This window comes from Rhincodon typus, chromosome 14, assembly GCF_021869965.1.
Source record: "Rhincodon typus isolate 14 chromosome 14, sRhiTyp1.1, whole genome shotgun sequence".
Classification (NCBI taxonomy): Eukaryota; Metazoa; Chordata; class Chondrichthyes; order Orectolobiformes; family Rhincodontidae; genus Rhincodon; species Rhincodon typus.
Window position 1 is genome coordinate 33180737 of NC_063345.1, and position 13616 is coordinate 33194352.

Here is a 13616-nt window from a genome sequence, read left to right on the forward strand (position 1 = left end):
TAAACTAATTGAGGATTTGAGAGCAGTAAGGTCCTCATGTTTGGTTTCTGGTGACAATCAGAGAGTTGGTGAGATTGCTACAAGTGGCCTCAGTGTCCTGAGTTCGGAAAGTTGCACATCAGCAAGAAGTCCTATTCCTCTCATATCTGTAATGGATAGGGATGTGTACTGAATTGGGATAGGTGATTATGCTTCCTCACAGTTTGATAATTGGTCACACCTGAAGAATGGGCACCAGAGTTCTTAAAATGCCTCTTAATATTACCCCTGAAACAACAAGGTGTAGAGCTGGATGAACACAGCAGGCCAAGCAGCACCAGAGGAGTAGGAAAGCTGACTTTTCAGGTCTAGACCCTTCTTCAGAAATGGGGGAGGGGAAGAGGATTCTGAAATAAACAGGGAGAAAGTGGGAGGCAGATAGAAGATGGATAAAGGAGAAGATAGGTGGAGAGGAGACAGACAGGTCAAGGAGGCGGAGTTGGAGCCAGTAAAGGTGAGTGTAGGTGGGGAGTTAGGGAGGGGATAGGTCGGTCCAGGGAGGATGGACAGGTCAAGGAGGCGGGATGAGACTAGTAGGTAGGAGATGGGAGTGGGGCTTGAGGTGGGAGGAGTGGATAGGTGGGAGGACAGGTTAGGGAGGCGGGTACAAGCTGGGCTCGTTTTGGGATGCGGTCGGGGAGGGGAGATTTTGAAGCTTGTGAAGTCCATGTTGATACCATTGGGCTGCAGGGTTCCCAAGCGAAATATGAGATGCTGTTCCTGCAACCTTCAGGTGGCATGGTTATGGCACTGCAGGAGGCCCAGGATGGACATGTCGTCCAAGGAGTGGGAGGGGGAGTTGAAATGGTTCACGACTGGGAGGTGCAGTTGTTTAGTGCGAACCGAGCGTAGGTGTTCTGCAAAACGGTCCTCAGGCCTCTGCTTGGTTTCCCCGATGTAGAGGAGGCCATAACGGGAACAGCGGATACAGTATACCACATTAGCAGATGTGCAGGTGAACATCTGTTTGATGTGGAAGGTCTTCTTAGGGCCTGGGATGGGGATGAGGGGTAGGTGTAGGGGCAGGTGTAGCACTTCCTGCGGTTGCAGGGAAAAATGCCAGGGTGGTGGGGCTAGTGGGGAATATGGAGCGGACAAGGGAGTCACGGAGACAGTGGTCCCTCTGGAAAGCAGATAAGGGTGGGGAGGGAAAAATGTCTTTGGTAGTGGGGTCAGATTGCAGATGGCGGAAGTGTCAGAGGATGATGTGTTGAATCCGGAAGTTGGTGGGGTGGTACGTGAGGACGAGGGGGATTCCATTTTGGTTGTTATTGTGGGGAGGGCGTGTGAGGGATGAGTTGCGGGAAATGCGAGAGACACGGTCGAGGGCATTTTCGATCACTGTGGTGGGGAAGTTGTGGTGTACCTCCCATTCGTGAACCATTTCAACTGCCCCTCCCACTCCTTGGATGACATGTCCATCCTGGGCCTCCTGCAGTGCCACAACGATGCCACCCGAAGGTTGCAGGAACAGCATCTTATATTTCGCTTGGGAACCCTGCAGCCCAATGGTGTCAATGTGGACTTCACAAGCTTCAAAATCTCCCCTCTCCCGACGGCATCCCAAAACCAGCCCCGCTTGTACCCGCCTCCCTAACCTGTCCTTCCTCCCACCTAGCCCCTCCTCCCACCTCTAGCCCCACCCCCATCTCCTACCTACTAGCCTCATCCTGCCTCCTTGATCTGTCCGTCCTCCCTGGACAGACCTATCCCCTCCCTAACTCCCCACCTATACTCACCTTTACTGGCTCCAACCCCACCTCTATGACCTGTCTGTCTCCTCTCCACCTATCTTCTTCTTTATTCATCTTCTATCTGCCTCCCACTTTCTCCCTGTTTATTTCAGAATCCTCTTCCCCTCCCCCATTTCTGAAGAAGGGTCTAGACCCGAAAAGTCAGCTTTCCTACTCCTCTGGTGCTGCTTGGCCTGCTGTGTTCATCCAGCTCTACACCTTGTTGTCTCAGATTCTCCAGCATCGGTAGTTCCTACTATCTCTGCAATAATATTACCCATGTTGTCTCGTGTTAATATCACTTCAGCTAATTAGCATTGTTGATTGGTATAAAAGTGTTGCCTGTGTCCATGTCCTGAAAGGAATAGATACTTTCAGCAGTGAAAGAAGAACTGTGGCTTGCTTGTTTTATGTCACTCATACCTGAAACATTCATGGGCCATGTGGCAGCTTTAGGGTTTATTTTCTAGAAAGGCTCTTACACCATACATTTTCTGCCAGGTTTAGCAGCTGCTCCGGTGGGATTAAAACTGCCTGCAGTTGTAAATCAAAATGCTGTGTCCTGAATGTGAGATAGAAAAGGGTTAAGTATTGGATTTCATTGCTGCCTGCCTCTGTTTCTGATTTTCTCCTGTCTTTTGTCAAATGCATGCAGATGTCAGCAATCAGGTGTGTGGCTGATGACGTCATGGGGGAAGTGAGACAGCGCTCACTCACCTTGTGGATCTGTTCCTTCTAAAAGTAGGAAACTTTGGCTGCTTGCCAGTGGAGAATGTGGACTTTGAATATTTGCAGTTTAAACTGGCGGGTGAAAATGTCTTGCAGAGAAAGGTCACCTTCTCACATGTGCTGACGTTTCTTGAATAACAACCGTCAAGGGGTTTCTGCTTTAGGTTCGCATTGAGGTAAATACCGTTTCAAATTGCGTTTTTAATTAAGAGAGCTTGAACTTGTGAAGGCACTTGGTTTGCTCTGACTAAGTCCGACTGAACACTGTGTTTAGATTGATAGGGCTGCTGAAAGTTGAAGTGGTAGTTACAGGATAATGAGCTGTTTTCTGCACTTACATTTGTTTTAATGCCATGATGAAGTACTGCTGTGGATTAATTTCTCATGTTCCTGTTTTCTTTTGAGAGCTTTGAGAACATAAATACTTGGGTCGCAACTGGTGTGTTTGCAGATGTAGCACAAGAAAGTAAACATGTTCATTAATTTTCCCATCAATATTTATATCCTGCTGTCCTGAAAGCAACTAATTCTTGTTGGATATGGTTCCACAGGCATTGGTAGTCCTCCAGTTCCATGGCGAATTGGCAGGCAAATCAAATTAGCATCTGTCATAGGGAAAATGTGAGAAGCAAATAAAAGATGTGTTATAGCAGGGCACTTAGAAAAGATCAAGGTAAGCAAGCAGATATAATATGGTTTTGTGAAAGGAAATCATATTTATTGATCATTTGAATTATGTCTATTTACAAATTTACTGGAGTTCTTTGAGAACTTTACCCTTTAAACTTTGAACTTTCATGTGCCATGGATAAAGCAGAACTGCCGGATGTATTGCATATCCAGAAGGCATTTGAAAAAGTGCCACATGAAAGGTTATCCTAGAAAGTGAAAGCTCATGGTGTGTGGGGTAATATATAGGCATGGATAGAAAAGTGTCTGCATAATAGGAAACAGACATAAAAGAGTCATTTTCTGGTTCACAAAATGTAGCTAACGGAGTTTTACGGGGATCAATGCTGCATCTCTGCTTAATTTTTAAATAAATAACTTGGATGATGGTATGGTTGCTAATTTTGCTGATAACACAAAGATAAGTAGGAAATTTAAGTTGTGAAGAGTACATAAGAAAGCTATAAAGACATATAGATTGATTTAAGTGAATGGGCAATTGGAGTATAAGGTGGGTAAATGTGAAATTGTCCAGATTGATAGGAAGGATATAAATGAAATGTATAACCTAAATGGTGTGAGATTGCAGAGCTCAGCTACAGACCGATTTAGATGTAGTGGTGCATTATTTGTAAAAGTTTAGTTTGGAGGTACTGCAAGTGACTAAGAATGCTAAAAGAATGTCATTGTTGTGAAGTGAATTAAATAAAGAAAAGATTATGCTTCAGTCATGCACAATGTCAATGAGACCACATCCAGAGCTGTGTATTCGTCTCCTAATTTAAGAAAGGATGTAAATGCATTGGAAGCAGTTTAGAGAAGGTTTACTAGACTAAACCTGGAATGGGAAGGTGGTTTGGGGAAAGACAGGCAAGGCCAATTTTGTATCCACTGTAGTTTAGAAGGGCGAGAGGTGACTTAATTGAAATATATACGATCCTGAGGGATTTTGACAGGCTGTGTGTGGAATAGATGTTTCTCTTGGGAGAAGCTAAAGCTGGAAATCACTGTCCCAAAATTATGGGGAACCCATTAAAGAAAGCAATGAGAAAAATATTTTCTTAGAGGGTGGGTAAGACTTTGGAGCTCTCTTTGTTGAAAAGCAGTAGTGGCAGAGTCTTTGAATATTTTTAAGGCAGATGTTAAGAGATCCTTGATAAGGAAGGGGTGAAATGTTATCGGGGTAAGGCAGGAATCTGGCGTCATGATTGTATTGAATGGCTCGACAAGCTGCATGGCCTACTTCTGCTCCTAACTTTTATGTTTGTATACAATGAAAGTGGCAGCCGATTTATTCACAGCTGAACTCATTCCAGGCTTTAACTGTTATCCAGTGATCTCTGAGTAGGCAGCAGTCGGGGGTATCTCTACATCTGAAGTATGATCAGGATACTCTGAAACCACAACCTCTGTCACTCAGAAGGACAAATACATGTAAACAGCACACAATCCTACATTACTGCCCCTTTGTGCCACTGGGTTAAAAACCTGGAACACCCTCCCTAACAGCACACTGCATGACTGTAGCTTACCACTAGCTGCTCAAGGCCAATCAGAAATGAACAATAAACGCTATCCCTGCCAGGGAGGCCATCATCCCATAAAGAAATATTTTTTAAAAAAAATCCACAGGGCATGCAACCTTTTATAAGGCAACCAGACAAAGTTCATATGGTCAGATATCTTACTTTAAAACTTCAGAGATATGGCCAATAGCAGTTGTCCCTAAATCTAACCAATGTTGTACCTGAGACCTGGAGGATAGGATTATTTGAGATAAGCCTTATTCTGCAAATAATCTGTTTTGTTGCTGCTGTGAGAGTGTGAGAAGTTGATCTCCAACCAAACCAAAGCCTGCAGTTGGCTATCTTGAACTGTGTTTATTTGCTAATGGCAATTATAGTTCTATTGAAGCAAATCTCACACAGACAAGTGGAGGTCATTTGACAGAACAGAATTTGAGTATTGGTTTAAAGAAAACTACTGTTGAAGCTTTGAGCACTCGTCAGGACAGAGACTGTTGTGTCGAGGTGTTTTTATTTTTGAGACATTTCCAATTCTAGGTTAGCAAGATCTCTTGCTGTGTCTCACCAACCTCATCTCATTAACTACCTATCCTGGCCCTTATGATGTCCCTTTCATCTGATTATGTCTCCATTTTACTGCTTGCTGTTCCAAACACAACTCGCCTCTCGGTCTTTCTGAAAGACACTTCCCTGGCACAAAAGTCATCTTTAAAAGGCTGCTGTGTACCCAGGCAAGTATTGGCAATCTGGCATTGCCCATCACCGACATCATCATGGCATAGCAGCTGCAAAGCCACGTTGTTCATGGCACTGCCTTGCACATACAACCCTACTTTCTCACCCCACCCACTGTTTAATCATTGGGTCACATGGTTTACCTGTCCTTAACTACATCCCGTTTAACTATCCTATCTGAGTCACTTCTGCTCTAAACCCAATGCCTGCTGGGCACATACAGCTTATCATCATTTAGTAGAGGAACATCACAAACAGGCAAGCTTTCGGACAATTCCAAACATGAGTCAATGGAAGCGTACAGCAAATAAAAAAACAAATAGAGGCTGCAGTGCACCTTGTTACACCTCACTTGGGTGGCATGCTGGAAATCAAGTCCTGGGATTCCTAGACACATCACAAAAAGATAAAAAAATTATGAAAGTATGCAAAATTCCCAATTTACATGTCTTTTAAACTAATGTTGCTAGAAAACACAGACCAGATTTCTCTATTTAATAAGAATTAACATTTATTACAAATAAATAGATTCTAGCTACAGGTAGACAGTTATGAAACCCTGATCTGTAACTGTATGATTTAATACTTTAAACCCTTTGTAAAAAGCCCCCTGTATACTCATGTAGACAGACACAAAAAATCATGGGTTTCATGAGCAGAGGGAGAAATTGGGAAGGCAGTTCAATGGTCCATGTTCACAAAGTTAACTGAGGTGATCCTTTTTTGTTGTCAGGACTTGCTGCCCCTCGATCTTCCTTCCCCACTCAATTTCACTTGTTACCAGGAGGCACAGGAGTCCAGCCACAGGACAAGTTCACAACTTATAAAATGTCTGACTTATTGGTTAAAAGACACAACATACAACAACTGATGAGGGAAAATAAACTGACTTTCTTCAAGTGTGAGGGTTTTTTTTGCTGCAGCGAAAGGACAACTCTTTTATTTTTGGAAATCTGATGAGCAACCAAACCCACAAGCTGTTCAGCTACCTACTCATATAGTTGTTGGAAAGCAAAAGGCCTTTGTCATTGAAAACAGGTCACCATTCCATAGACCAATCAGCTACTTATTTCCATTCGTACACATCCCTTGGCTCCATTTAGTCTGCAACTAGATAAAGAGCAGTGTAAACAGCACATACAATGAGTGTCAGGCTACTTGTTTTTAAAAGGTACAAAAATCCTTTCCACGGTCCATGGTTTTTATTTGGTCCTTTTCCCACTTCAGTCCACAATCAGAAAAGTTATGGTCTTCACAGCCTCCATAATGCAAGCCAAATGCTGGCCATGATGCCCAGGTTCCACCCAATAATACAAAATGTTAAAGGGACCAAGAATTCATTGAAGCAGGGCTTTGATTTGTTGAGGCATTGACATGGAAAACCCAAGGGAACAGTTATGATTCAAAATTAAGCATAGTATATCTCCAATCAAGATGTGCCATGAGGGATGACTTATTTTAAACTGTTCATTCAGGGAATTGAAACAAGGTCTTCTGGCCTAAAGAGAGGGACACTACACTGTGCCACAGGAACATTACGACTTTTTCTATTTTGTCATGGGATGTGGGCATCTCATGCTCAGCCAACAACCAGGTTGCTGTGGGTCTGGAATCACATGTAGGCTAGACCAGATGGCAGCTGTCCTTCCCTACAGCACATTATAAACCAAAAACCCATAATATATAGGAGCTTAGCTTCCACAGTCTTCTGCAGCAACTCTACATTAGTGAACTAGCTAGGTTTTTACAACAAGTTGTTGTTGTTGTTGTTGTTGTTGTTGTTACAATAAGTAATAAGTTCCATGGTTACCATTAGGTTAGCTTTTAATTCCAGGATTTTCACATAATTCAAACCTATGCCCCTAGAACAATAACCTAGGGTTCTGGTTACTGGTTCAGTTACATTGCCATCGTATGACCACACACACCCCAGGGAGTAGCACTCTACAACCCCACCCCAGCTTTTGCTGAATTAAAGAGATGCCAATGTTTGGACTTTCTGCCTGTCTTTTCGACCCAGATTGACAGAGTTTGCCTGACTATGAATAAGTATAGCTTCCACACAATTGCACCTTTTCAATTAAACACAAGTTTGGGGAAAACCGTTCCTTTAGAAGAACAAAAAGGAACAAGAGAAGTATAGCACGGGAACAGGCCCTTCGGCCCTCCAAGTCTGTGCTGATCATCAAGCCCTGACTAAACAAAAAAACAAACCTTCTGCCCTTATTCGGTCCGTATACCTCAGACAACTTTACTTCATTTACCAGGTGATGCAATGGATTGAAACATGGCGGCACCTCAAGATCAGGGAATTTGTTCACATTTACACTCGGGGATTAACTATAGTTTGAACATTTTTCATTTGCTTTTGTGTCCAAAGTCTAAAGTGTTCATGCCTTGAACTCTCTCTATTTTGTTTTATTTATGTAGCGAACACCAACCTTCTTTTTCTTCCATCAGTGGTCCTAATTTCAAATACAGACCAAGTTTTCCATGCTTTGCTATTAGAACATTTTTCGTCTTCACCACTTCGTAATAAATTTACTGAGTAAATTACTCACCGGTTGTAGAAACTGCTTCCTTATCATTTCATTTGATACTTACTAGCTCTTTGTCCTTTTAGTCTAAATCTATTACCACTCTCATGTTGAAGATTGAGTGCAGTGTGAGATAAATAACACATGTTAGATCAGGTACCTTAATTTAAAACCACTCCAGAAGATAGCACATCCAGCTGGGATGAAGTTGTCACTGTTTCTGACACTTTCCAATGATCTGTAGAAAATAGTGACTTTGAGAAGGATGGAGAAACAATATCACCATCTGAGTTTGAACCTTCCCCTTCACCTTTTAGACATGGATGATAATGTAGCCTTAGACAGGTGGAATGCTGCTATGCACAATGTTTCAGGACGAAAAAATTCAGCTCATTATTCTGGTAATGAATGATAGACATTGATTTGCCTCTGGCTCATTGTTTCAGATTCTGCTGGATATGGTACACAATCATTGTGTGTGGAGAGAAAGAATATTTCATTCCTTTTTGCTAATGTTCTTTGCTTAGGCAAACATGGTCGAGTTTACATAGATAATTGATCTCGAAGCAGCTTCCATAATATTATAAACTACGACAGGGACAAGACATAACTTTCTTAATATTAAGACTCAAGGTTTCATTTTTATTACTGAGGGTATGAAATACTTTATTTTCACTCTGCTCATCCTGCTGCCGTAGGCTAAATGTAGCAATGCCAGAAGCCCACATGACAAATGATTCCAGAAATATACTATTTTCCCTTTAAATTATCCTTCCCTCTCGTATTGGTTGCACTGCCTTCAGCTCTACAAATGGACGGTTTTCAAATCTGTACCTACAAGTTGAGTTTTTATTGACCCCTCATGTCCTTCTTGAACACTGTCACATAACCACTTTCCAATCCTACTGGATAGGGATCAGAAATGTCAACCTGATTGATTTTTTTTTTTCCCCTCCCTTGAGATGCTGTGGTTAGTTGTCACAGCTTGCGTGAAATTGTCCAATTTAGCACAGAACAGGGTTGGAACCTATTTTTTTCCTGGTCTGTGTGGTTCAATGCAGTAGCATCCCACTGGTGAGTGGCTGTAGCCAATATTTAAAAGTGTCTAACTTATAAAGTAATATCTGTTAATAGGAAAAATGCTGTATTTGGAATTCATGCAAATCATTTTGTGATCATTTGTGATTTTCTTTTTTAGGTTTCTGTCCAAATAAATAACTATTACCTTAAAGCCTGGGGTGTGGCTTTCTCCTGCACTGGGCAAGGGAATGGCAAGTTTAAACCCATAGAACTGGTAGAATGATTCACCAACAATAAAGAAAAGTCAAATTCCTGTTTATAGATTACTCATATATAAGCACTGTACAAAGTAAAGTACTTTGCGATGGTTGTTACTGATAAAGACCAGTGACATTTGAAAGTGAGTAAATAAATTTGAGTGTTGAAAATTCCAGGAAAAAGATAGAAAAATGGGTTGATACTTCAATCGGCATAATCATAGGTATGATGTACCAACTGCTTTAACTATTCAGATATTAGTATGATTCTTAAGAGCAAGTTGTTGTGCTTGAAAAAGTTAACTTAATTATTAAAGTCACAGGCGTATCTTTTATTTTCACATCTTTTCTGTCAAACAAAATTGAGTCTTTTATGAGCTGAAATCTGGTGAGCTGGAGTTACTAAGTACCACTCTGTCTTACGTGTTGAGATTTCTTGGCATCTAGTTTCTATCTATTCTGTAGTACAATGGGAAGCTGCACATTAATGAGGCAAGATTTGCAGTTAATGAGGATGACAACAACCAATAATCCCATTAATCAGGCCCTTACAAACTCTGTTGCCTCTGGCTACAAGGCCACACTGGACTTATCGTGTGATTTTTTCTTTTGTTTTTGATTTCTCGCCCTAGCCCCTGTTGTTCAGTGAAGTTGTGAGTATGAGATAGCAGAGAAAAATTGATAGAACTTCCTCTGGCAGAGGGGAGAAAGGCATTGACATTTGTCTTGCGCTGTTGGACTTTCTGGTGGATACCTGAGACCACTCTGCAACCTCACAAGGCTGCTGGGTCTGCTGTCATGGCCTTTTCTGCTGCACTTTGGTTACCAGAAGTTCCTTCTCTGCACCAACCTGTCCACTAGGACCTCCAGGTCCCCAATTACAAAGCAGGCTGCCAATTTCCACTCTGTGCCATCTGCCCTGGACTTAGCAAAAAGTGTGCAGGGCAGTTCTGGTTATGCAACAGCCTTTTAAAGATGGTGGTAGTGTCAGGGATGATGGTCTATTCCAGGATAACCCAGCAGTGTGAGTTCTTTTGACTGTGGTGAGTGGTAGAATGCAGCTGCCATTGGGCGAAAGGTTTGCCCTCGGGTAATGCCAGGCAGTGAATTAGGCAAGTTTGAGACGGTAGTGCGAGAAATCATGCAATGTAAAATCTCTGTGAAACGAAAATGATATTTAACCAAGTATTGTAAGATTCAGCCCAATGTTTCAAATCCCATATGATTCTTCATCAGAACTGTGCTTTTTTTTTTGAAGGCTTTATGCCACTAATTTCAGTGGTTTATGTATCTTTACCCTCAGACCCCTCAGTTGCCCTTCCTTTTTTTAATTACTCTTTTTTCCCAAAGTACTTATGGCCTCCATGTTCTTCTTTCCAAATGTGGATGTAGTGATTGGAACCAGGTGGATCTCATTGACTAGAAGGTTCTTGATTGGGGTTGTTAACCTGGGCCAATCAGGAAAGCCCTCGCTGACCAGCATAAACAGGAGATTAGAGTCTCCTCAGTTCAGGGACTGACTCCGAGCTGGTTGGCCATAGCCAGTGTACTCTGCACAAGTAAATAAAAGGTGACTTGGTGACAGGATACCAGCCTCTGTGCAGTTATTTCAGTGGTGACAGGAGAAAACGGTATGTGCCTGAAGAATATATGCTTACAACAGTTATTTTGGAGTCGGGGTAAGATTTCTGGCATCATGCCTTTATTTGGGAAGCTTGACTTGTTTGACCCTGCTGTTGAAGACTGGGCCCAATATGTGGAAAGAATGTGATATTTTTTCTGGGGAAATGACATTGGGGCTGATGAAAAGCAATAAGTAATCCATCTGACTGCCCACAGACCTGCAACATTTCTGGCTACAAGGGGCTTAACTTTCCCTGAGGCACCAGACATTGAAACCTTCCAAGAATTGACGGAGTTGGTTAAGGAATATTATGACTGCAAACCACCTCTAATTCTGAGACGCTATTGGCTGTTAGAGAACCAGGGGAATCCGTATTGGGATTTTTGACAAGGTTAAGATGACTGGCAGAAGCATGTGATTTTGGGTTAACTGTGAATGAGATGCTGAGAGACCGTTTTTGCATGTGGGATTAATGACATAACCATGTAGAAGTGCCCAACTGGACTTCAAACAGGCACTGCAACTGGCTTTGTCATTAGAAAATGCGGCAAGTGGAGCATGAGACCTATAGGGCATCCCAATGGAAGTGGACACCCTCACTTGTCCGAATGAGCTTGGGAACACCACTTGAGCGTAGGCAATCGCAGAGCCTCACACAGGGCATATCCTGAGCAGAGGGACCCTTGGCCAGCCCACAACAAAGCTGAGCCTTAGCCAAGTGGCTAAAACGTTCTTCAGGATCTAGGCTGGCAAGCCATTGTAGTTGCTGCCTGTATGCAGACTCAAGACAGCAAAGGAGTCCTACAACACCTGACTTGAAAAGAAAACTCATAGGCTGGTATTCAGGAGAGTGCAGACCCTGGAAAGATCCATACATGTGGATTGGAACAATGAAATTGCTTAGTGATGTCCAAATCAGAACTGATTAAAATTGTTTGGTTAAATGGTCATACAGTTTCGGTGGAGTTTATACCGGTGTAGCTGTATTTGTGGTTGCAGAAGCTGTTTTTAATGTAATTCGCTCAGGACTCCAACTCTTAAGTTTGGGCAAGATCTCAAACAGACTGAGAATGTACAGTGGGGAACCATTGCAGATTAAAGGTATGATTTCAGTCGGTGGAGTTACAGCTGATGGTAGTAAAAGGCTCGGGCCCAAACCTATTGGGGTGGAATTGGTTGTGAAAGATTCACCTGGACTGGCTCAACATTTTTCAATTAGAAAATGGCTGCCTTAGTGAAGTCCTAGTGAAATACCCAGGAGATTTTCAGAAAGAGCTTGGGACTATCAAAGGGGACAAAACCTATCCGCTCCTCCCACTGACCAATCCCCATTACTACCTATCTGCTATCACCATCCCACATACCTTCCCCAGCCCAAACCCCTACTCTCTATTTATTTCAGAGCCACCTTGCCCTCCCCATTTCTGAAGAAGGGTCCTGACCTGAAGCGTTAGCTTTCCTGCTCCTCTGATACTGCCTGGCCTGCTGTGTTCCTCCAGCTCCACACAGTGTTATAAGCCACTTTACATGTTGACCAGAAGGCAATTCTGTGATTTTGCAAGGTCTGGCTGGTGCCATTTGTCTTGTGGACAAATGTAGAGGCGGAAATCAGGAGGCTGGAGAGTGAAGGAATCATCAAACCAGTGCAGTTTGCAGAATGGGCCACACCGGTTGTACCAATTGTGGAGTCCGATGGCTCAGTTTGCCTTTGTGAGGATGTTAAACAAATAGTAAACCGCTTCTCGCAGCTGGATAAATACCCTTGTATAGAGGACATGTACACAAAACTGGACATGCCTATCTGCAATTGTGACTGGATAAAGAGTCCCAGAAGCACACCACTGTTAATACCCATTAAGAATTTATATCAATATACAAGACTGCCATTTGGGGTATCATTAGCCTGTGTCCTTTTCCAGCATCCGACTCTCAATCACCAGTAGAGACCTCTTAATTGGCCTGTTGACGCTCCACTCACACCATTTGTATGATCTTTTGATCTCTCTGCCTATGATCTCTGTGCCTATAAATCCTGCGCCTGCGTGCTTCTCTCTCACTTCACTGGATGAAGGTGCAATGGTCTGAAAGCTTGTGATTTCAAATAAACCTGTTGGACTATAATCTGGTGACTATAACCTGTCTGATTTCTGACCTTGTCCACTTTTTAAGATGAGAGTAGAGAGATTTTAAAAAAGACATGAGAGGCAAATTTTTTACACAGAGGGTGGTTATCATATGGAAAGAACTTCTTGTGGAAGTGGTAAATGCGGATACAATTAAAATCTTTAAAATACATTTGGATAGATATGTGAATAGGAAAGGTTTGGAAGGATATGGGTCAGGAGCAGGCACATGGGACTAGTTTAGTTTGGGATTATGTTTGATGTGGACTGGTTGGACCGAAGGGTCTGTTTCTGTGCTGTATGACTCTGACTCTGCACCAGGATAAATCTGATAGACCTGAGGGTGAGGGTGAAATGGCAGCAGGAATGCCAATGCCGACCACATGCCTCCTCAAAGTGACAGAGACAGTTTAATCTGGGGGAAGAGGTTTGGTGCTGGAACCATGGAAATAGCCCTATATGGGTACGAGGCGAGGTTGATGCAAGGTCAGGTCCCATGACTTTTGAAGTGCGTATAGGTGATACAGTCCTGAACAAATATGTGGATCACCTGAAAGATCTTGCCTCACAAATGGGGCAGGATCAAAACATACCTGGCCCCTCAGAACACCCAGAAGGCCTGTC

The 13616-nt window shown here is 42.8% G+C and overlaps 1 protein-coding gene across 1 annotated transcript in view; it reads left to right on the forward strand.

The window, feature by feature from the left end:
- Positions 1–2475: 2475 nt before the first annotated feature.
- stard8 (StAR-related lipid transfer (START) domain containing 8) overlaps positions 2476–13616 on the forward strand; it is a 242959-nt gene continuing 231818 nt past the window's right edge. The window contains exon 1 of the mRNA XM_048605224.1: positions 2476–2677. The gene's annotated coding sequence lies outside the window, so the exon portion shown is untranslated. The remainder of the gene's footprint in view (positions 2678–13616) is intronic.